At 37.7% G+C, this 22,863-nt stretch overlaps 1 pseudogene across 1 annotated transcript in view; it reads left to right on the top strand.

Moving 5' to 3' along the window:
- LOC149035584 (von Willebrand factor D and EGF domain-containing protein-like) overlaps positions 1-22,863 on the top strand; it is a 42,014-nt pseudogene that overhangs the window by 3,679 nt on the left and 15,472 nt on the right. The window contains exons 3-14 of the transcript XR_016182342.1: positions 975-1,261; positions 6,160-6,252; positions 7,696-8,046; positions 16,214-16,299; positions 16,372-16,435; positions 17,001-17,225; positions 17,680-17,834; positions 18,240-18,636; positions 19,668-19,942; positions 20,192-20,306; positions 21,327-21,590; positions 21,978-22,092. The product of XR_016182342.1 is annotated as a von Willebrand factor D and EGF domain-containing protein-like (transcript). The remainder of the gene's footprint in view (positions 1-974; positions 1,262-6,159; positions 6,253-7,695; positions 8,047-16,213; positions 16,300-16,371; positions 16,436-17,000; positions 17,226-17,679; positions 17,835-18,239; positions 18,637-19,667; positions 19,943-20,191; positions 20,307-21,326; positions 21,591-21,977; positions 22,093-22,863) is intronic.

The following is a 22,863-nucleotide window of genomic DNA, read 5'->3' as shown; positions in this document are numbered from 1 at the left end:
TAATTGACATTCAACCAATATATAAATGGTAACAAATAATAATAATAATAATAATAATAATGATAACAATAGTAGTATAAAAATAATTTCACCTATCCCCTATCCTCTAGGCTCCAAAAACGATTACCCCTGCTTCTTTTAATTTCGCTTGTTCATTATACATAATTTTCTTATTTTATTGCAAATCCAATTTCTAAGAGCAAGGTGTGCATGGTTATCATGGAGAATTGTAACATGGACTGTAAACTCAAAGATCGTAGGCTGCTGCTTCTTTTTTCAAAATGCAAAAACTTGACATCAATAAGGTCTCACGTAACGTAAAGCTATTTATGCTGAGAAAATGTCACTCGGAAAAATGCTGAACGAAAGACAAAAAATACAATAACAACAAAAAAACAAAAAAATTTGAATTTTGATTTATTCACATGTACATAATCAAGTGACTGTATTTTTTTAATTGGTTCTGTTTCCTGTTTTAATTTGGTAGTTTTATATTTATACAGCATACCAGTTTGCTTCAATAATTTTTTTGTTGTTATTGGTTTGTTTGTTTGTTTGTTTGTATTTTTCTCTTGTTTTTCCTTTCAGTTCTTTTACTGTACTGAGCCAAGGGAAAATAGTGGATTACTTCCTCATGATTCTATTTTGTGTTTGTGTTTTTTTTTTTTGTTTTGTTTTGTTTTGTTTTTTCCTTCTTGTTGCTGATATTGTTAGTGTTTCTTTCCTTTTAATGCAATTTTTTCATCATTTAACGGGTGACGGCCAACTCTAATGGGATAAATTATTAATCATATCATCACTATATTGCACTTTTTAATCTTTCCACCATTTGATCTTTTCGCATTCCGATCGATCAATATCTGAGGTTTCTTCAGCAATATAGAACCATTCTTTTGTTGTTTGTATTATCATAGGGTTTCATCTTTTTATGAATTTTAAAAACACTTTTGTTTGTTCATCTTTATTTTGTTTAGTTAAAATAACTCCACCGAGAATATTCGACAGTAACAACCTAGGAACGCCATCGATTCAAGTCATATCTGGAGAACAAGCGGTTGCGGTCTCGCTCCTTTGCAAAGTTGATCTCCTTCAAGGCATTGAACAGCGAGATGACGTTGAATATAAGATTGAATGGACTTCAGAGGGTAAAACCTTACGTATTAAGTCCAGATGCGATCAGAAGGACAGGATACCATGTCCTAACACAAACTCCATCGTATCCACACTGATTGGATTTACTGACTACCTCGCGGGAATATGGGTAATGTACTTTGTGTCTCTTTTTTTTATTTGGTCCAGAGAATAGAACATTATATTTTGGGGGTGTTATGGTTTCAAGAGAATTCGGGTAATGAGATTAGAACAAGAATGCAATCGTGTTACAATCTGACGATAGGTAAAGGACTGTCGAAGAAATAGACTAGGGATGTTAAGTGGCGATCTCTGTAATAGCAGTCCAGGGCATTTCGCATCGGAACAAAGTTTTCCCTCATACTTTGCCCAGTAATATATCCTTGGTAGCAAGTAAATAAAACCATATTGGTTTCTGGAAATACGTTAAAATAAAATTTTTAGAGCTCTCAATAGTTAAAGCTGCAGAAGGCCCTTTTTTGACCACATGCGACATCGAAAATTTCAAAAGTTAAAAAGCCCGGTCCTCGTATCACAAGTATGCAGCAAAAGATGCTTTGTATTCTTAAACTGTGTGATATGTAAGGTTTATAAAAAGCATTTCAATTTTGACATTCGCTTATTCAGAGGTTCGTTATGATTTATTCAAAACACTCATTAGCTTTCTGAAATTGTTTAAAAGTACTTTTTCTTTCTTGGTTGATATTGCTCAAGTCCAGACCAGAACATTGAAAGCTCCACTTGATTTCTTGTAATAAGATGTTTGGCAGCAGAAAATATTAAAACATCTTGCACTTAATAATTTTCTTCGCCGTGGTGACTCCAAACTTTTAGCGATTTTGCTAGCGTGACAGCCGATTATGCAAATTAGTTCACTGAGTATACTCCGACAGTTTTTGTATAAGTAGCTCAATAAATCTTAGATTTTAACCATTTTAAGTTGAAAATAGAGTAGGACAGAGCTTTTATACCACACTGATTGATACTCTTAACCTTTTTAAAAGGCCAAAATTTAACAAATTTTTACTATCTCGTGACGAAAGACGTCAACAACAACGTATCGAATATCATAATTTGATTACCGTTCAGTCAACCTTTTAATAGTAATCTCTTTTTTAAAAATTGGCTTCTATTATTTCATATTTGAGTTCTGGCAGCTTATGCTATTCAACCTCTATGAACATTCCAGAACCAAACTACAGGATTTATTTAATGTAACAGGCGATAACAGCGCACACTAAAATACACCGTGACCAGTGACTCTGTCACGTAATTCCATCGTGTAATTATCCTATTGCTACTTTATTTAAACGTGAGAAGTAATTCAGGATGATTACACGAGAGAATTACGCGACAGAGTCACTGGTCACGGTGTATTTTAGTGTGCGCTGTTATCGCCGGTTACACAAAATAAAATCCTGTAGTTTGGTTCTAGAGTGTTCATACAGGTTAAATAGCATAAGCTGTATATAAAGCAATAACATCGGCTCAGAATTCTACTAAGAGACATGTGCAAACATTTTGATCCCTCATTCAAAATGCGAGATACAAAAGAAGCACTTCTAGCAAAAATGGAGGAAATGATTTCGGAGTGCAGTTGTTATGCAATCTTGTTATGACGTCCTCTCGTTAGGCGAATGTGATATCCTTTTTCACAAGAACACTCCAAAGTTATGAACTGGGACTGTTATGCGCACAGCTGTGCCGACCAAATATCATTTGATCCTGTCAGCTAGAAATCCGAGCAATCGCTGCTTTATTTAAGGTGATAAGTAATTCAGGATGATTACACGATGGAATTACGTGACAGTGTCACTGGTCACGGTGTATTTTAGTGTATAAGAAGAAAATTAATAACTCCCAATTACTGACTGATTGTGGAATTTTTATTTCGCTCGATATAATGAGCAGCACCAGCATATTCAACGACCATGACAAAAAATTGGAAACAGTTAGCAATAAATTCAACTTATATCTAATCAAGGAAAACATAATAATAAAAACACCCCAAGGAAACTGTCTCACTGATGGAAAAATGACGTCATAATTCATTGATTGATATAAGATGGTAGAAGTTTTTTATCCACATGCTGGTAACCTTGGCAACCAATACTTTCTGGTTATGATGTTCGCAAAGTTGAGCTTAATTACGGTACGACTTAACGAGCAAACTGCCGTCCGACGATGAGGCTCAGACGGTAAATCTCCATTCAGCAGTACATCCAATATTCAGGCTTAAATGAAATATTTTTATTTTTCGAAAGGTGAATGTGGTGGACGCCAACACACCAAAATAAGTGGGCACAACAATGACATCATTCAGAGTTACCGAGTCGTTTACCAATGCTAAAATTAATAGGTTACAAGAGAGCGCGAACTATCGTGTTTGAATTCGAGTTCGAGTTTCAATAAGAGCTAGGTTCGGTCTCATACGGTAAAAAGAGTGATAAAAAAAGAAAGAAATGATAATTTCTTTATCAAATTGTTTCTACACCTGTTTACGATGTAAACAAGCTCTTAAGACCAATTTCACTTACACCTACCCTTTCCAAGTTGGCTGAGGACTTCGTGGCTGATCGTTTTGTCAAACCTGCTGTGCTTGCTAAGGTCGACCCGAGACAATTTGGCACCGTTCACGGTTCCAATACCACCGAAGTCCTAGTTAGTATGATTTATACTTAGTATAGTGTCACTGACGGTAATGGGGTCACTGTGAAGGTGATTCTTTTCGACTTCGAAAAAAGCTTTTGACCTCACGATCATTGAATATTGGCCAAGAAGCTAAGTGTATACGACCTCTGTTGGGCATAATAAAATTACAGTCACAGCCCTTTCCTTCCGCAGTGCATCGGTTGTTGTCTGGCCGCTTACTATGTTGAAGCGCGGCCATTTTAGCGAGCTATCCATTTCCTTCCATACTCCTTCTTTTAGGAGTAGGATCATCAGTTTTTCTGTACTTGTATTCGTCCGATCGCGGAGTATATGTGTCCCGTCGTCCATCACGGTCTCTCGACGTAATTTTTCGAATCCCCTCTTTATAAAAACAATAATAATAGGCTTTATTTTGAGAGGGTGAAAACACTTAACAGTAGCCCAATGACACTGATGACTTTGTGTCCCTCGAAACAATGACAAAATATAGATGCTACAACTAATTACTATAAAATATACCATATTAAAAAAATAAAATATAATAAATAATTCATATATACAAAATTACAAAATCTTTCCTTTCAATCAGAAAAGACCGAAGCTAACGTTCACAGAAAATATGGAAATAATAGCCGTAATAGGTTCAACGATTTAATTGTTTGGCTAGCACGTCACCCAATATGAAATCGTGCAAAGATGGAATGAGGGGTCTGAGGCTGGATTTCTCAAGGTCTGAGATTCATCAGCCAGAAATTACTATTTATTTGTTTACAAGTGGTGTTTTTTTTTCGTTAAAAAGAAGTTAACTCGAAGTCAAGGTCGAACTCGAATCCAAACTCGATGGCTCGCGCTTCCCAAGCCGTTGTAGTCGATGAAATATCCCGTAACCCGTCGAGAAGACATATTTCTCTTCGGGAGAGATGATTCTCATAACGATGCAAAAGTATTCAACTCTAATGGTGTCACAACATAACTCAATTTTTTTTTCCGATTCCTTATACAAAGCGTCTATGCGTATACAGAAGGGCAGAAGTGTGCTTCATACCACTACAAACGCGTAGGCCTATTGGTGAATGAATAGATGGGTGAGTGCGTCAGCAGATGCAAAATGAAACTGTCGTTTGACATGTTTTTTGCTTGTTTCAGAAAAAAAGTTGTTCGCCTTTTAATACACAACTTTAATAATCTCCAACGTTCGTTCAAAACGGGGACATCTCAAATCTCGGTCTGGCCTAGCTATACGCTCTATATATATGGTGAAGGCTCACTTCAAGAGTTTCACACAATGTTCTCTTGATGGTAAACTTTATCAAGTGAGTTGATAGTGTAAATTGGTCACCGTGAAGAGCTTCCAAAGCTGATGTTTCGAGCGTTACCCCATCCAAAAATGGTCAATTGCTCTGGCTCAACTTCTCACCTTAAGTATTAAACAATAGCCCTTTTGTTCTTTGTAGCGATGAGGGACTCTGGCCGAAGCGACGCGAAAAAGTTCGTGACTAATCGGAACAAAAATTTTCGGTGTATTTTTAACCTCTCTCTGCGTACGTTATATTTTTATCAGACAGTTTGTTATCATGCTCGTGATAAACAAATAGGACTTCCGCTACGTGGTCGATCGATATTGTTATCACGCGTATGATTACGGACCGAATTGGGCTCCACTCAGTCCTTTAACCATTACTTATTATGCATGCAAAGAATTAAGTCTGACTTGCGTAGCGCGCGCGAGATTTGAACTGCTCTCATACTATGAAAGATAAATCTGAGAGCGGTGAAGTCGTGATTCGATAGTCCGTTGAGCGAAAAAGCGAAGTTTCCCCCTCCAACTATCTCGCTGCTATTTTCTCCCCCTAAATGTTCTTTCCGCTGTCTTTCCTTCAGTCTTTCCGAGCGTTTAAATTTTCCGCTCGTATGCTAATCGGAGACTTCGACAAATCCTTCATGTGTTCTGAAGCTGTTGCGCCATTGTTCAAAAATGGCCATATAGGGTCATTTTTCGCTTGCATAATAAAGCTTATTGTCATCAGTGTTGAGCCACTTTTCTCTCCTCAGTCTATTTAGCCGTTATTTTCTCTCGTCTCGTTCCCACTATTGTAATAGAGTTATTCATTCAGTTGGATAAACATAAATCATGATTAAATTGTGTTTCATGTTGGTGCGATACTGTTGTTTCCAGGGAACCTGGTCATTAACACATACTTGCTTGGTGGTGAGTTTGCCTTTCGGTAGCGTTCAGCAAATTAAATTTCTGCCGTTATCCGTGTTGCAATTTAAATGATTAACATGCCAGTGGCTCAGCGCGCCGGTAAAATATTATTATTTTAATGTGAGCCCTGTGTGGTTATTTATCATCGCTTTTTTTTTGTCTGTGAACAGGTTTCTTGCAGAGTTTCCGCAAAGTATAAAGACCCCGGCAGTAAATGGTCCACTCCAAAAGACGTTAAGAAACCTTTTTTCGCCGGGATTGAGGTAATTTGCCTTTTCAATGACCTGAGAAAGATTGTTGTCGGTGGCAGTGACTGACGTTTGGACAACCTGAGTGGAAGTCATCATTAGAGTCAATTGAATAGTTGTTGTCAGTTATTGGCTGAAAAATTCAAGTGACGTACGTCGGTCGTGATTGGTCAGTTTCGATCGGTCGGTAAAGTAGGTCGTTCTTTTCGTTTCGTTTGAGAAGTTAAAGTCGTAAATAAGTCGATTGTATGGTGCCCGCAGTAGTTGACACCTGCTGAGGGGGTCTGTTCTAATTTGGTAGTTGACACCTGTTGAAGGAAGTCTGTTCTAAGTAGGTAAACCCGCTTTACACAGTCATTCGTTGAAAATTATTAGAACTGTAGGTAAGACACTACCAAAAAATCCCAGTCAATAATGTGATTCGTAAGTCATTGATGTTCAGCGATGTGATTGTCGGCATCACCTTTTCTCGTTGCTTACCTTCGTTCCGTCAGTCTTCCGTGAGGTTTCTGCCAGTCTCTCCGATGTAGGAGGCTTGGAAGTCGGAGCACTTGATCATAGAAACTGCTCCCTGTCTGTTATCTGTCGCGTTGTATACTATTTGCGTTCGTCATGTTAAAGTCTCGATAGTCGTGCCTCCTTGTGATATCGCGTTGTAGAATGACTCTCATCGTATTCTTTTGCTATGTGTCATTTTCCTGTAAACTGTTGTCTGTAATGAGTTTTTCTCCGAATTCTTTTGCACATTTTTCTTCGAATTCTCTTGTAAACTGCGTGTTGATGTTTGTCCTTTAGGGTCGTACCGAGGTAAACGTATCGTTAACTGAGAAGTAGATATAGTGCCCAATTTCGTTATCAAAGAATGGCTTAGAAATAGTAACCTAAAATAAAGTATCGCAAAGCTTTTGCAAATGTCTCACAACACTGATGAATGCACATTAAAATGGAGCGATCAAATTGGTTGTAAAGGAGAAAATTTCCACGTACGAAGAACTTGTTACTCTATAGGAGTTCCTAATCGGTGGTCAAAAAGAAATTCTTTCGGTTTATTTCGCAAGGCTCTTCACCGTCCTTTTGTCATTGCACAAGAATATTGGAAATCAAATTATCCCTCTCCCTTTAATAATGTCCAATGAACCTAGAAAGGGATGAGATATTTTAAAAAAGGTTGCTCGCTCTCTTGTTATTAATAAACTTTGCTTCGAATCTTCATTTCTCTTCCCACCGTTCTCATTTAGGTGATCGATTACTTGTAGCTACTTGTCCTTGAACAGCATGTGGGAGACGAAGTAAGAACAGTAAAATAGTAATCGGAACACCTCTTTTAGGCTTGGTTAAATCTATATTTTATAAAGTTAGTGGATGCGAGTGATTAAAATAGCGCTTTCGTTGCAAAAAAAAAAAAAAGATAATTGTGTAGTGACCCATGTTCCTTCGACTCTTTTTTTTTTACTGCAGGTCTCTCCAACCACTCTAAGAATTGATCTGAACGCCTGCAGTAAGCAAAAAGGCAACAAGATTACAATACGTCCAACCATTCCTGCGAGGCTAGACCCAGTTACGAACAGCTACTCCAGGGCAAGATTTATACTACCAGAAAAAGGATTAAAGCTTCGGATTAAAGATCGGAGCACTAACCAAAATTGCTTAAGTACTGAATTTAAGCTCCAAGGAACAGATCCAGTTCATGTGGAAGTCGTACCAGATTGCACTGCCCTGGAAAAAGATACTAAATCAACTAAGGTGATCGTTGTTAAGATGATGCCCAATAATAAGTTTTGGCAGAAAACTTTCGTACGCACTATATGGGTAAGTTATTTCGCTATAAAAGCTTCTACGTTTATTAAAGTTTAGTTAATAATCGCTTGACTTGAAACGCAGTTATACCCATGTTAGCCAGTAGTAAACCTTATTCTACGTCAGAAAATGGACAATAGGCGATCTATATCGCTAAATATATGTAGTTCTATAGGTAAACAAATAGGTAAATGAGTTTTAATTGAAAGAAACCAAAGTTCATATATCACTAGTCGATTGGTCGACGGGTCCGTGTGAGAACAGTGAGTGAGTCAATGAAACAATACGCCAGAATCATTTGGGCGTCTCCTCTACCTTCTCTTGATGTCGCCGGCTACGACTGTTTTCTCCGCCAATTTTTCTGTATCTTGTCAAATCCCTGGTGAGCGTAGAAAATTGAACAGAGAAATCACTTGTACCTCATGTGTAAACCTTTATCATCTATACTTATAACTTATCTGATACTAACACTTGTTTATACTTCCTCTCTTTCGACTATTCGCGTTTCCTGATTGTCCCTGGCTGGAAATTACGGCATCTTTTGAGATATTTCTGTTATTTAATACGATAACCACTGCTGCAACTGTCCATGATCTTGGCAACACTATTCACTGAAATACGAAATTTGTCTATTCTGTATCTTGCATTGCGGAAGTTTGATTTATACAAAGACGAGCTAGAATTAGAAAATCTTTTTTGAAACTTGTTAATAAAGAGAAATTTAGGATTCAACAATAAAGATATTTTAAGAAACCTATCAAAATACCAGGATTTCATTGTACATAACAAATTAATTTCAAACATCAATCAAGTTTTCCCTTTCGTTTTGAAGTTCAGTTGTTTGAGTGCAATAACTCTATTTATACAGTTTTTTCTTCTATCTTTCCACTAATGCAGTAACAAGCTGGCACATCTTGCAACATACTTCATATACTTAAATGGAAAATTTGTGGCATATGCGCCATGTCTAACGTGCCGTGTTCAGCATAAGCTAACAGGATTGTGGAGGGTGTATGCGGGAACAGACTCGATTTTTACTGACTAGTTGATGAGGTTGGACTTTCAGGTCATGGGACTGAGGTTTTAGCAGGCAAATAGAAATTTAAGGGAAGTGTTAATGAGAGAATTTTCTTTTTGAGTTATCATTACGAAAAGCCATACTTGTACTCTAGATGACCCCTTATTCTTATAAACTAGTATCAGGAATAATGCACAGAGAATAATACCTGGGCGCGCGAAAATATGGAATTTCTCTTCTCGTTTTTGACGATACTAACGAGACATTTGTACGACTGGTCAAAAATTTATAAATGTTCGCCCACCTGGACCGATAACCTTCACGAACACATTATAAATTCGATTTAAAAATCAAACTTGGTTTAAAAATCGAAGTTTTTCCATAATGGAAAAATTGCCTTTATTTACAAGAAAACAACCAATGAAAACTCGTAACCAACCATTGCCATATAGTTCTCCGCCGCGCCCAACTACATTTTTTAGTTATTTCAAAGTATATGACTGTACAAGTCATATGATACCATCATTCTAAATATCACAAGCCAATTACCAAACCAAATCTTTCAAAATTATATTATCAATAGGCACCTCAGTGAGATTTTCTTGACGTTACATCTATAAGGCAATAAAATTTCAGAAGCTACATTTTACCAGCTGACATCTGAGATGAATCAAGTCCGCTCTGGTCATTAAACACATGCAGGTAAACCCAACGAATGATTAAATTTTATTTGATCAAAAACATGAAAGGCAATGGAGGAAGTTAACCTGCAAAATATGCATTCTTTTGACAGTAAAAATTAACGGTAAAATACGACGTTTCGACCCAACTTCGGTCATTTTCAGGTGAGTGGTAAGAATGTATAACGTTGAATATATATAGGCGTGTAAGAAGTGCAAAAAATTTTTGAAAGTGTAAACGGACAAGAACATACAAAAAAGAAGAAATAATTATAAGCTAATTAAAAAAAATAAAGGTTAAAAAATAAAAACAATTAAAACCTAATTAAAAACCTTTGCACGAATTGAGTCCGACTGCACATTGAGAGCAGGTCTCAGTTCTTGACTAAAAAAACATTTCATAAAGTAAGCAGTCAAATTTGTTAGTGCACAATATGAGGTCTGTTGTCCTACCGTTTAAAGATTAGGCCTCAGCCGATATTGTACGAGTTCAACTCAAAGATTTCAGTCAAAAGATCTATACGACCGAACAGCCGGTATATGTCAGCCAGAAGATCGAACAAGATCTCAAGTTACGAGAAGCAAAGCTATCGGTTGTGAAGCAACAGTGCCTTGTTTATAAATCTCAGTGTGACCTGTGCGATGCAGGCTATGTTGGTTTTACACGTCGCCATCTGCACCAACTTGTTCAAGAACACAGACGCTCGACTTTATCCATTATTGGCAAGCATTTTACGTGACAAGCACTTTTTGCCCCCAGGGGATCGAACAAATTTGACTTCCTACTTTATGAAAAAAATGTGATCATTACGATGTAAATAAATTACCGTCTTTAAGACTGGTATAGTCATATATGTGAGAAAGACACAAAATAAATCTAATTGCAGTAAACTCAATTCATGTGTTGTAGAGGAAAGTTTCAAACTCATTGAAATTAAGTTGACTTCATAATTCCGGTTTTGGACATGTGGACATGTGTAGTACCTCATTACAACGTTGAAAACGCATTGCCATTTATGAATTTTCAAAGAGTAAATGCCAAAAAGTTAAAGACGGAATTTAAAAAATAAAACTGCTTAAATGCGGTTTATCTTTTCACTGAATATTAACCCTTTGGCTGGCAAACTCAAAGATATTAGTAAACAGGCTCTACGAGGAAAAGAAAAAAAAACAAAACCAAAACAGAGCAATAGGATTACAGATTCGGGAGAAATATGTAACATTAAGTAATAGGCCGCCTCGGAGTTCTCGTAGTTCAGTGATCTGACGACGAAATTACGGCCTGAGGACGAGGCTAAATGCGAAGACGCTTTCAACGATATAAAGAGTAAGGTGCTACGTTAGAGAAAACGAGCCAAAATTTTCTCGAATTTCAAAGTGAGAGAGAGGCATTGAAGGAAGTGGTGGCGGCAAAGGGAGAAAAAAATGGAGAACTGCTTGATTTATGCAAGAAAACTGCAGCAATGAAGCAGATCAAAATTGCCTCTTATGCCAAAGACCGAAAAAAACTGTTAGAGGAGAAATTTTCATGCTTGGACGTACCACTTTTCTCCTCTTCTCGCCAGATGTACTTCTTTTAGAGGTTAGCATGGTAGACTTTCAGCTTGTCTTTTATTTTCACTTTGTAATTAATTATTGGTACCACCTACAGAATTAACTTCGTAGGGACCTTTCATTGCATCAGCAACTTATTTCGATCACTCGGCAGCAACACAAGAACCTTGTGTCCTAGCTGGAAGGTTCTTACTTTAGTCTTACGATCATAATAGTGTTTTCCCTTCTACTGGGCTTTCTGTAACACTTCATGGGCAATTTTCAAGGTGTCATCTAGCTTTTCTCGTAACTCAAAGATATACTGGTGGCTATTCTTCACCTTCGGGGCCTCGACTTCTTTTGTACACAGCTCTTTGAGAATGAACATGGGACCTCTTACAGCTCTTCCATAAAGAAGCTCAAATGGAAAGAATCCGGTAGATTCCTAAGCTACTTCACGGTAGGCAAACAGGAGCGGATTGATGTAGCGATGCTACTGTCTCGGCTACTCGCTGCACAATCTCTTCAGTGTGATCTTCAGAGTTCCATTGAACTTCTCTGTCGGTCCATTACACATAGGATGGAAGGGGGTGGTGGTTAGCTGCTTAATACTCAAAAGGCGTGCAACTTCCTTCATGGAATCAGACACAAACTGTGTGCCTAAATCCCTTAGAATCTCTTCTGGAATTCCCAGGCGGCTTAAGATATCAACCAAGACCTCAGCTACCGTTTCAGTGCCAATGTTCTTTAGTGGGACGGCTTCAGAACAACGCGTAACATACTCCACGAGTATAAGGATATATTGGTGGCCTTCCTCACCAGGTGGACTTATTAGACCAAAGAGATCAATGGCTACCCTTTTGAAGGGCATGTCAATCAATGGCATCTTCTCTGGCGGCATCTTAAGTACCGACCCTTTGTTCACCGTCTTCCGGCAAATACCACACGATTTGCAGTCTCTGGAAATATCATCTTGAATACCTGGCCAGCTTTCTGAATCTTTTCAGCGGTTTTCTTTTCTTTTCTTACCTCCTGTAACAGATTCGTGAGCTACTTCCATAAGTTGACGTCGCAAAGGCGTTGATATCATCAATTGTCTTACCGGCTTACCGCCGTTACATGAGGATGCTTGTAGCTTCAGTACAACACACCGCCCGTTTCTTCAAAACTCACCCCCTACCAGTACTTCTCCAAGCTTTTATCTTCGCGCTGCAATCTCACAAGCTCTTTTCTACACACAGTTGCACTTTTTGGACTGCTTGCAACTTTGAGCGGCTGGTGTTTTCCTTCCTTCTTAGCTTGACTCCTGTTAGTGACCGCACATGCCTCTTGCCAGCCGGGGTCTGGATCGTCTGCCGATCGGGCGCCTGCCACATTGCCGATTACCAGATCATAGATCCCGTCAGGAAAGTACTGGACGTCAACTTCCCCAGAGAGGTAGGGTTATCTACTGTGATTCGAACAGTTGGTACCTTCCTCAAAGTATTGTCAAACAACAACATACAGTTAAAGTGACCTGTGTACTGTTCCTCTGAAACAAGCTCTTTTTTCACTACGATACCACTACATCCAGTATCTCTTAACAAATTGATAGTCTTGTCGCCTATCTTCCCTTTGACAACTGATATCTTGCCCCTCGCTCCGTATTAAGGTTGAACACAGGCACTACTCAGTAAAGAGATTTTCTTACTACAGGCTAATAGGAGTTGGTCGCCCTCGATTCATTTCTAGCTCATGTCTTCTCCGAGCTTCTTCAGCTTCCACCTTTTGTCTCTGAAGCTCAGTCTCCGCCTGAAGTTTTCTTATTTCGCGCTCTTGTCGTCGAGCTTCCCTCTCCTCATATTGCCTTCTACGTCTCTCTTCCTTCTCTTCTTCTTCTCTTCTCAATCTCTCTTCTTTTTCTTCGTCTTCTTTTCTTCGTTACTCCTCGCGTTCTTCCTCTCTACGTTTCTCCACAAATGAAAGCAACTCAGCTCCTTCCAGGCCAAATATTTTGCCTAACTCGATAAACTTCACCAAATTATCTGACACATAGTCAACATATGTTCACACAGGATGACAATAAAACCTTCTTTTACGCGATTCGGTTCACACAGAACAGTAAGGCCACTCGGCCAAGTTTGTCCTGTACCTCTCCTGGTTACGATAGTCCAGCAAACAAGTTTCTGCGCTCCCGAACAGGTCCCCAATGTTGCGAGTGTCGATAAGAGCAGGGCTGTTCCTAGACAAAACTTAAGATCGTTGGTAACAGCAACAAACTGATTTATTTCCTCGTAGCTGACTTCTCGACTTTACAGCACCAAGCTTCTTCACACTTCTCTCTTTTTTGATGAAACTATCGCTCTTATAAACATAAATTCCAAGGATCGAGAAACTTCTCTAAAGAATTAAATTAAGAAGATTAACACGGTTTCTAAATCTGAGTAATTACAAAATAAATAGAACGTTCCAGAATGTTGTTATACAAGAAGGTCACGGCTGGATGACTTCGGGTTCTAGACCGTTCTGTAGAATGTTCTAGGACTTAACTTAGAAACATTTTCGTAACGATTGGTCACAAGATATGAGTTTTAAAGGTTAGAAATCTGGAAAAGCTCGGAGCTCCCTTTAATTAGGACCGAAATTAACGGGAGCCCTCCTATTTCAATTCATGTTTTTCCTTTGACCTGCCCCTACCCCTTAATGGTTAGGGCACATAGATGAATGGATAATTTTTTTGTATTTTGACGTATGAAGATGGAATTAATTGGTGTCACGTAATGCACAAAGCAAGAATATTTATGCCTTAGGTTTAATGGATAAGAAACTAAAATAAGAGAGTTGTACAGACCATATCCTACTTTTTGTCCTCCTTTGGATATTTAATCAAATAAAATGGCCATTATCAGTCTCATTCACTCTCACTATCTTACCATGGATAGTTTTTCTGTGCATAAGCAAATTGATATTTTTAAAGCACTCTCTTTATGGCTGACCCAGGGCTGTGGTTTGGTACCGATTCTCGATTATTATTTTCCTCTAAAAAGGAGATTTTCCCTGTTATCGGTACAAACTTGGTCTAAAGTGCACATGAATATTATTATCCCAGGTAAGCTACCTTTATCACTTAGAAGTAAAAATGTCTTGATCCTGTCGTCATATGAAAGTTTTTCTTAATCTTAGCTGACTAGCCTAAACTGAATAAATAGGAACTTGGAATTTATTTGTTCTCCTGTTGAGGCATGCAACAAAGTCTCTAAGTCATTATAGACTTGAAATACAGGGTTATAGGAAACCTGCATGGGTATGGGTGTTTTAAACATTAAAATCCAGTGCAGCTACCTTGAATGGCTACTACGTGTCATACAGGTACAGGTACAGGTACAGGTACAGGTACAGGTACAGGTACAGGCAGGGGACTGTGATAAAATTTTTCAGCTTTTTCATTAATACACATTTCTTTTCCAAGGAATCTTGTTTATCCGGCCCATGCTGAATTCTAATTTTTCAACCAAGTGTTATATTCTTTTGAATATTCTTAGATCTCCTAGCATCAGTTAATATTCATGTAATACATAAATGTGCACAGCCTATGGATCAAATTTTTGTTGTAAAACACTGTGCTCTTCTTAAAAATAATTTATCAGAGTAAGAAATAGTTACCTAGCACAAGTATGACTTTTCACAATAATAGTTTCAGGGCTTAAAAGAAGTCAATTTTCCTTTGAATAATTCCCCTAAATCTGCTTGCCTGCTTTAATCCTTAGTTCTTTTGCCCTGACAGCCCAACCTCGTCAAAACATTGGCAACGGGAGCGATAAGCAAAAAAAAAAACAAACGAGACTATTCCTACATACTCCCTCCTCAATCCTGTTAGCTTATTCTGGACATGGCTTGGCAAATGACATGATTTTCATGACTAATTATTTCATGATGGTGTGTACAAGTTGTGGAAAATCATTAGGTTGAAATATAGTACAAATAGTTGCATTTGAGCACAGTGTTTTATGGTGGAATCTTAAGTTCCTCTCCATCATCAATTTCAATTATGATATCCAAGTTATAGCTTTCCTCCTTTAAATCAATCATTCGTGGCGCAAGAGGACCGGTGATGTCCTTACTGAAGTCGTTTGTCGTCGTTTTCAATTTTGACTTATTTTCGCAAAACCGAAATTATCAGTCACGCTCAATAGAATATTCAACCGATGCTGACATCATACACTTCATCTGAAGAAGAAATCATTCCCTGTCGTCGAAATTCGGTCAAAACACCTGGTATATCAACTAGAGTCCTAAGCTGCTTATAATACCACTGACTAGCAGACGTGTTGATCGCTTTGCAAGTTGTGAGAACATCGACCTTCGGTTGCCATTACCAAAACCACTAAATATGCAACTCTCATTTTTTTTTTTCTTATCTTGGTTTTCTTCCCCTTCAAGAAAAGTTTAAACGTCACTGTCTGTAAGCGATACGGATTTTTCAGTGTTTTAGCAGCCGTATTCCAAGAAAATTCCCACATAACGACCTTGGATTGAGAATGGTGAAAGGCTTTGCCGTTCATTGATGAACTGTACCGAGTGGCACAAAAGGCGCTTGACGTGCCAGCAGCTGACTGGCAATACCAAACACAAGTGAAAAAATATCGTACATTTTAGCGTGTGTTGTAATGGCTTCTCTCGGGGCTGGAAATTCTTGTATAACACCGTAGTTTATAAGACAAAGTGTTTAAGTTCAGTGAAGGGCTGGAAAATGAACTAAGAGCTCCGCTCTTAGGCTTGGCTAACTTTGTATATTAGTATCAAAAAACAAAGCTGCGGTCCATTTTTCTCAACTGAAATTTTCAAGAGAAACAATGATGCTGTATTTGTTAATTTTTGTCTGTTTTGTTTGTTTGTTTGTCAGTTATGCAGAACAGGACAGCAATTTATAGCTAAAATGCTGTCTTATGTGCCCATTTTTCTGTTCTAGGTTTCCATTATAATGACCCACGTAGAGCAGTGTAAGACCTATACGGATCCACACTACCACGCCATGGAAAAGTTAGGGACTACCAGGTATAGCGCTAACTGACCGCATTTTGGTTAATAAGTAAAAAGGTCTTGAGATTCTGATTCATTTCCTTCCAGGAGATTTGATTTCATGGGCCATGGAGATTTTGTCTTATACAGAAATCAAGAAAAAAACTTTGAGGTAAGTAAACCCAAAATGTATTAATTTCAACCCCATAGGTTTGCCTTAATTAAATTCGACAAGATTGATTCAAAAAGTCAACCAAAGTCAAGATCATATATATGCCCAGTTTGGGATATGACACAATGATTCTCTTCTTCAGTTGGTTGTTCAATGTAGTTAGCTAGGTGCTTTTGGCTGATATTTACTTTCTTATTCGGATTCTTTCAAATAAATACGTCAGCGTACAGACGACAACGTTAAAACAATTCAGTTTTGATAAAACCCTTTGTAGTCTATTTATTGATTTAAAATTCATTCGTTTACTTAGACTTAGATTTGGAGCCTAAACCTCTGCACTTCGCTTATCATTCGAAAACAATAGCTCTAACATAGAATTAAAACAGTTTACGTCGGGCGTTGGTAAAAGACACCCGGCTCCCCTTTTCGTTACATGTGCAACCCCACACGGTTTGGATTTATGATGTTATATAAAAGTGAATAACATTGGACAAGTAGTTGTAAACAGAAATTGCAGTCGTCGCATCTCTGTTTGAACTTGAAAATTAAACTTTTCTTATGATAGGTCCACACAAGACAGTGGGCGTGTAATCGTCGTGGAGTGACATGCAACTGTGGGGCAGTTCTTAGAGATCACAATGATGTCATTGAATTTAACTGTTGCAACAAGGACCTGATGTTTCAAAATACACACCCTACACCCTTGCAAGTCAAATTACGAAGCAAAAAGTGCCTGAGGCCGGGAATTCACTTAGCGAAAAAATTCAACGGTGGAAATAATGACTACACGGTAATTCTTCGAGAACTTAATTTCTCAATAGAAGGTTTATCCGTATTCAAATTTAAACACACATTAATTCAGAAATGGAGGGGTTTTTTTATCCACTTGACCATGGGAATTCCTTTTGAAGCTTATTCCAATGCAATGCATAATTTATCAATCACATCAAAAAAGTTTTTTCTTCTCTCATTTCACGTAACTTTGGGCATGTCATTTTGTTGAAACTTCCTTTTACTTCTCCACTTACCTTTTCATTCCGTTGTGATATGTCTTTAACTAAGGCTTGAAAACAGTTTGGGAAAAGAAAGGATAAGAGATAACAGTGGAGTTTTGGTGAGCCATCAAGAACAGGCCACCCAATTTCTCACTCTTGTTTCATTAAATTGCGTCTATTGTTAGTGTGTATTCTTTATATCATTTTACGATATTTTGTTGCACAAATTTTTGGTCCACCTGATTCTAGGTGATTTTTCCAACGGGAGCGCAAGTGGATATCGTGCGAAATTATTGGGGAATCGATGTTACCATTATAACTCAACGAGCAAAATCACGCAATGACGAGTCTGGTATCTGCCTGTACGAAAAAGGGAGTATCCAAAGTTATGGTGAACAGCAAAGGTACTGGCTTCAATCCATACAATATGTTCTTTTGTGTTCAAGTTCCAACTTCGGAAGTTATTATATTAAACCTTTTTGCCGCAGTTCCAAACGCGACACTTGTTTCTCGGGCATACATCTTGTTTGCTTATTGTATCTATTTACTGAATTCAGGAACAAAATTTTTAATTTTTCGGCTCGATGTGGTGGAACTCCCTGCGTAAGCCATCATTATGCATATGGACCAGCTGTGCTCCTTTGTTTCGCATGATGTCTCCGTATCTAATATTTAGATGGTTTGGACAATTGATTACTTGTTGGTTCTTCTTTAGACGACGAAATGCTTTTGCTGATAGATTATTTCAAAGAGGCTATTATATTCGTTATTTTCAATCTGTATATCTTCATTTCCTTTCTCTTTGTTAGACTGCAGCCCGGTACAAGCTATTTTGATACACTTCCCCCAAATATAGATGATACTACGGCGGACTATGCACCGTTATGTAGTGGACAGGCTTCATTTTATGTTCCAACTTTCATAAAACGTAGCAAAACAACATTCACTCTGTGCGACCTTATAAAAAAGAGAGAAGTATATTACTCTGATGAGTTGACCGCTGAAGATTATGAATTATTTAAAAAGCTTCCTCCGTCTGAGAACCGTCATCGCTTCGGGAGAGCATTACCTGCCACTGTGATCCCCCTCAAAAATGCAACTAATTACTGTGTTGAGAGGATAGCGAATAGCAAAGTTGGGAAAATTTGTGCAAATCAGGGCGTCGATGTGCAATCATTTGTGGACAGCTGTTCTCTTGATATCTCGGTAGGTACAAAATGACTCAGTACAATAGTAACTTAAAGGTGTCAATATAAATGGCCTTTAAAAGCGTCTTAGAGCTCTTTCGCGTGGGGTGTTGTATTACAAAGATGTGATTCACATGGTTTGGTATTAAAACTCGTCAACTTTCTTTTTAAGGCGTGAAATCGTTTGGTTCTTTACCGATCTTTACTATTAGGTAGCGCTTCTGAGCTCGCCGTCGCCGACTGTATAGGTCATAAGAAACGGGTGTGTTCAACACAGAATACAAAAGGGCAACATGTTAGAGAAAATTACATTTCATATGGTAGAATGAAAAAATTCTTTGATTTCCATAGCATACCTTTCCAGAGGGCATCCACAACACTTTCGTTCGTTTCGGTACATAGTTTAGTGCAGCATGCTATTTATCTGTAGCTATTCAGTGAGGCATATGAAAGGAAAGCATTACCTTATGAATCATTGGGAAACGAAGTAACGTTTTCCTTGACCATTTAATGGTCCCACACCTAAAATATATTAAAGTTCACATGGCAACCAGGTGGACAATCAAACATGATGGTTTGATGCTACTCTGGTTTAAAGATTTAATGAATGTAACCCCGAGAAGTTACAATTCATAGACCCAACGTTTCGCCACTCCTGTCTAGTGCCTTCATCAGAGGTGATCTAAACGCTGCAACAAGAGGTCCTTTCATAGGTTCACTAATAAGCTGGCCTTTTTTTCTGACGAGGTGTAAATAGACGTCAGGGAGTAAGCCGCCATCATCACCGGATTTAAAAGAGAGTCGGCAGAGTTGATATGCCGGGCTTCCAAACAAAGGCGTCGGTGGTAACACCAATAAGTGGTGATAATTTTAGACTTAATCCCATTCAACTGTATGGTTAGTTAGGCATGTGTGCCCCAATAAAGCTGAATTTATCATATTTTTTTTTATGACAGGACTTCTCTTTGCAACGTAGAGTAATATCAAACCATGTCTGGTCTCACACCTGTTACAGGTAATTTATGTTTCTTTATCATTTCTATCTTGCAGTTAACAGGTGATCATTCGTTTGCTATGGGCATTGTTTCTATGTTAACAAATGAATGCGGATATGTAACCGCAATTAATGCGTCGTCAGCCAATTCAAATGAAAGCAGCGATGGAAGAGAAAGAGTGGGCTCCTTACAGAAGGAGATTTCGGAACTCCTTTGTCCGAATGATTGTGCTTTCAATGGCGATTGTGTCAATGGTTCTTGCGTTTGCTACCAGGACTACACTGCAGAGGACTGTTCCATTTCTCTCTACCAAAAGCCAAGCATCTCAAAGTAAGAATAAGTGCTACTCGATTATTACGGGCAATTTTTCCCACCACCATAGCTTCCCTCAATCATATCAATTGATGGAACTGTTATGCATTTCTTTATTTATTTGGGTATCGTGCCGTTAAACCAATAACGGATCCTTTTTCATGACGGTAAGGATTTTTATTAAAGTTGATAAAATATTTCAGAGAAGAACAGCAGCAAGAGTGCTTTGGGCTCATTAAAAAAGACTATCTGTGGTTTCTTAATCAGATTGCAAAGAGATGGTTTGTGTGATCGACGAATTCGCCCCTGTAAGAAAGTCACAGTGATGGGAACTGGATGGCTTAACTCTACAAATTTAACTTGTCATTTAATAGAGTTTAAGGTAAGAAAAGAAACTGATACATTAATTTAACAACAAATGAACTAGTCCTATTATCGTTGTTTACCCTCCAAGAAAAGTTTAATTGAGTAGGAAGGGATCAAAAATTATCTCCGTCAATTCAACTGCAAATAAGAACGTATCCTGATTTACGTCTTAAGATAAAAGATTAAGAAACCTCCTAACTTGGCACGATAGAAAACTTTTAAGTTTAACCTCATTCACATGATCAAAGGTACAACTGTATCATTCTGTTTCATCAATATTGCCGATATTGCAATCATTACAATAGGTACAATTTTCGTGATTATCATTAATAGCGATATATTTGTCATCACCATCATCTTCATCATTGTCATTACCATTTCCATCATGGTTATCATCTTTTTATTTTTATTATGATTATTATCATTATCAATATAAATATTCTCCTAATCATAAACATTACACTTTTCTCGATTTTGATTGGTTTAAACAGTTCCTATTTTCCACTTATTCACTTGCCAATATGTGTTATCCGAAATTTTGTTATTGGACAGTTCAATAAGCCAATCACTTCAAAATTGTAGTTTACATCAACCAATCCCAACTTTGGTCTCAGTCATCATTGAAACAGTGTATCGACTCCTCAATTGGGGCTTTCTTCTAAATGGGAAAGTTTTTTCGTTTAACAATAACAATATTTTAGACGACAGTGATGATTTGATTTACACTATTGCAGAAATGTTTATGCTAACAGTCCAAACGAGTTCCTTCGCTATTCTTCTTTTGAGGGGAAATTCTTCGTATCATCCAATTCGGTCAGTTAATCATACGCGTGAACAACAAATCGGACTCCTGCTTCGCGGTCGTCCAATTTTGTTATCACACGTATGATTACAGATCGAATTGGACTCCACTCAATCCTATTACTACCATCAGTTATCGTTTTAATTACTTTTATTGAATTCATTGTTAACCTTTTTCTATGTTTTCTTTTTATTTTGTGTGCTAAACACTATGACCCTTTTTTTCGACTTAAAGGTTGTAAACAGTTCGTGGAATCCAAAAACAAGGGAGCTTAGGTTTCCTGGGATCATGGTCGACTTGCTTCTCGTAGATTGCTTCCTACCAGACTCACCAATAAAGCAAGGCTTTTTCGACGAAAATATCGGCGGAACTCCTGCTGCGGGACTAAAAGTATCTGTGTCTAACGACGGTGTTCACAAAAGCAATCAAAATTTGACCCTTATTTCCTACGACTCAGCTTGTATGGCGTGCAATGTATCAAACGGATGCTATCTTAAGGTAAAAGACGCTAAGTGGTATCTATGTTATTTGTGCGGCTTATGTGCTTATGTGCTGCGAGAAGAATCAAAAGAGAGGTTGGGTATTTTATTTCGTAAACCATAAAAGACTCTGAATGAATCAGGCAACCGAACCTCTCAAGATTAAATGTCTGCCTGATGGTGCGAGCCACTTCCATTTTTTGTGAGAATCTGCGAATAAATATCTTGGGTGAGTGTGCTAACCCTATCAGCATAACCTCAGTGAGTACTGCGGTATTGAAGCACTCTTTCTTGTATTTGAAATCCTATTTTTTTTTTTTGTAATACTAAGTTCCACTTATGTGCATTTATTTTATTTTTTTATCAATTTATTATATTGATTATCTTAATTTTTTCTTTGGTTTAGGATAATTCGTGCTTCATTAACAATTATTGTTTCGCTCCGAACGAAGTACATCCTGGTGACTGGTGTTTTCAGTGTCTTCCCGATGTTCATAAAAACACTTGGACGAAACGGCAAGGTGACCTTCTTGCATTTCTGTTTCTTTGTTCTTCTACAAATGAAAGTAGCATATACGTAGTAGGTAGTGAAAGGGTAAAATGTAATACGCCCAAAAACGATTACTATAAATATGATGAAAGAAAGTCGATTTGCATTTTAAGATCTATTTAATACACAATCTGTGCCAATGAAAAGCCACAAACAAATAGAAAGGCAGTTAAACATCATATGGGGCTATTTGGTCCTCCACTTATCTTATCAATTCTTACCAGTTATTTGATTAATTAAGATAATTTTTACTGATGCGCATTATTTTTTATAGCTCCTTTTCGTCTAAACAGCTAGCAATGGTTTTATAGTAAAAACAATGTCAGCTATAATCAAACCAGCACCTGAAAAATTGTTTTCAGGTATTTTCAGTTACTCGAAAGTTTTGATTTGGTCTTGAAATATAAATCTATGAGCCTTAAAGCTCAGCTTAGGTCAATGACATTTCGGCTTAATCAAAGCATGCTCAAAGGCTTTATATAGTTGTTGTTTCGAATTTAGTCCGTTTATTGACCTCCTTTAAGATTTTCCAACTTACCGTAACTATTACCGGTGCATGTTTAGAATTTTTGTTGGTTTAATGGATCTCCGTAGAAAATGTAAAGTGGCCAAATTTATTTTAGTATTGTTTTGTATTTCTGTAAGCTCAAACATTTCTGTTCTCGTCTACTTCGTAACGTCTTTCCGAATACGTACAATGAATAACTTCCCCGTCAAGAAATTCAACTGCACTCGGAGAATT

Source organism: Pocillopora damicornis, chromosome 13 (assembly GCF_964200805.1).
Source record: "Pocillopora damicornis chromosome 13, jaPocDami1.2, whole genome shotgun sequence".
Taxonomy (NCBI): domain Eukaryota; kingdom Metazoa; phylum Cnidaria; class Anthozoa; order Scleractinia; family Pocilloporidae; genus Pocillopora; species Pocillopora damicornis.
This window is presented reverse-complemented; position numbering and strand designations above follow the sequence as displayed.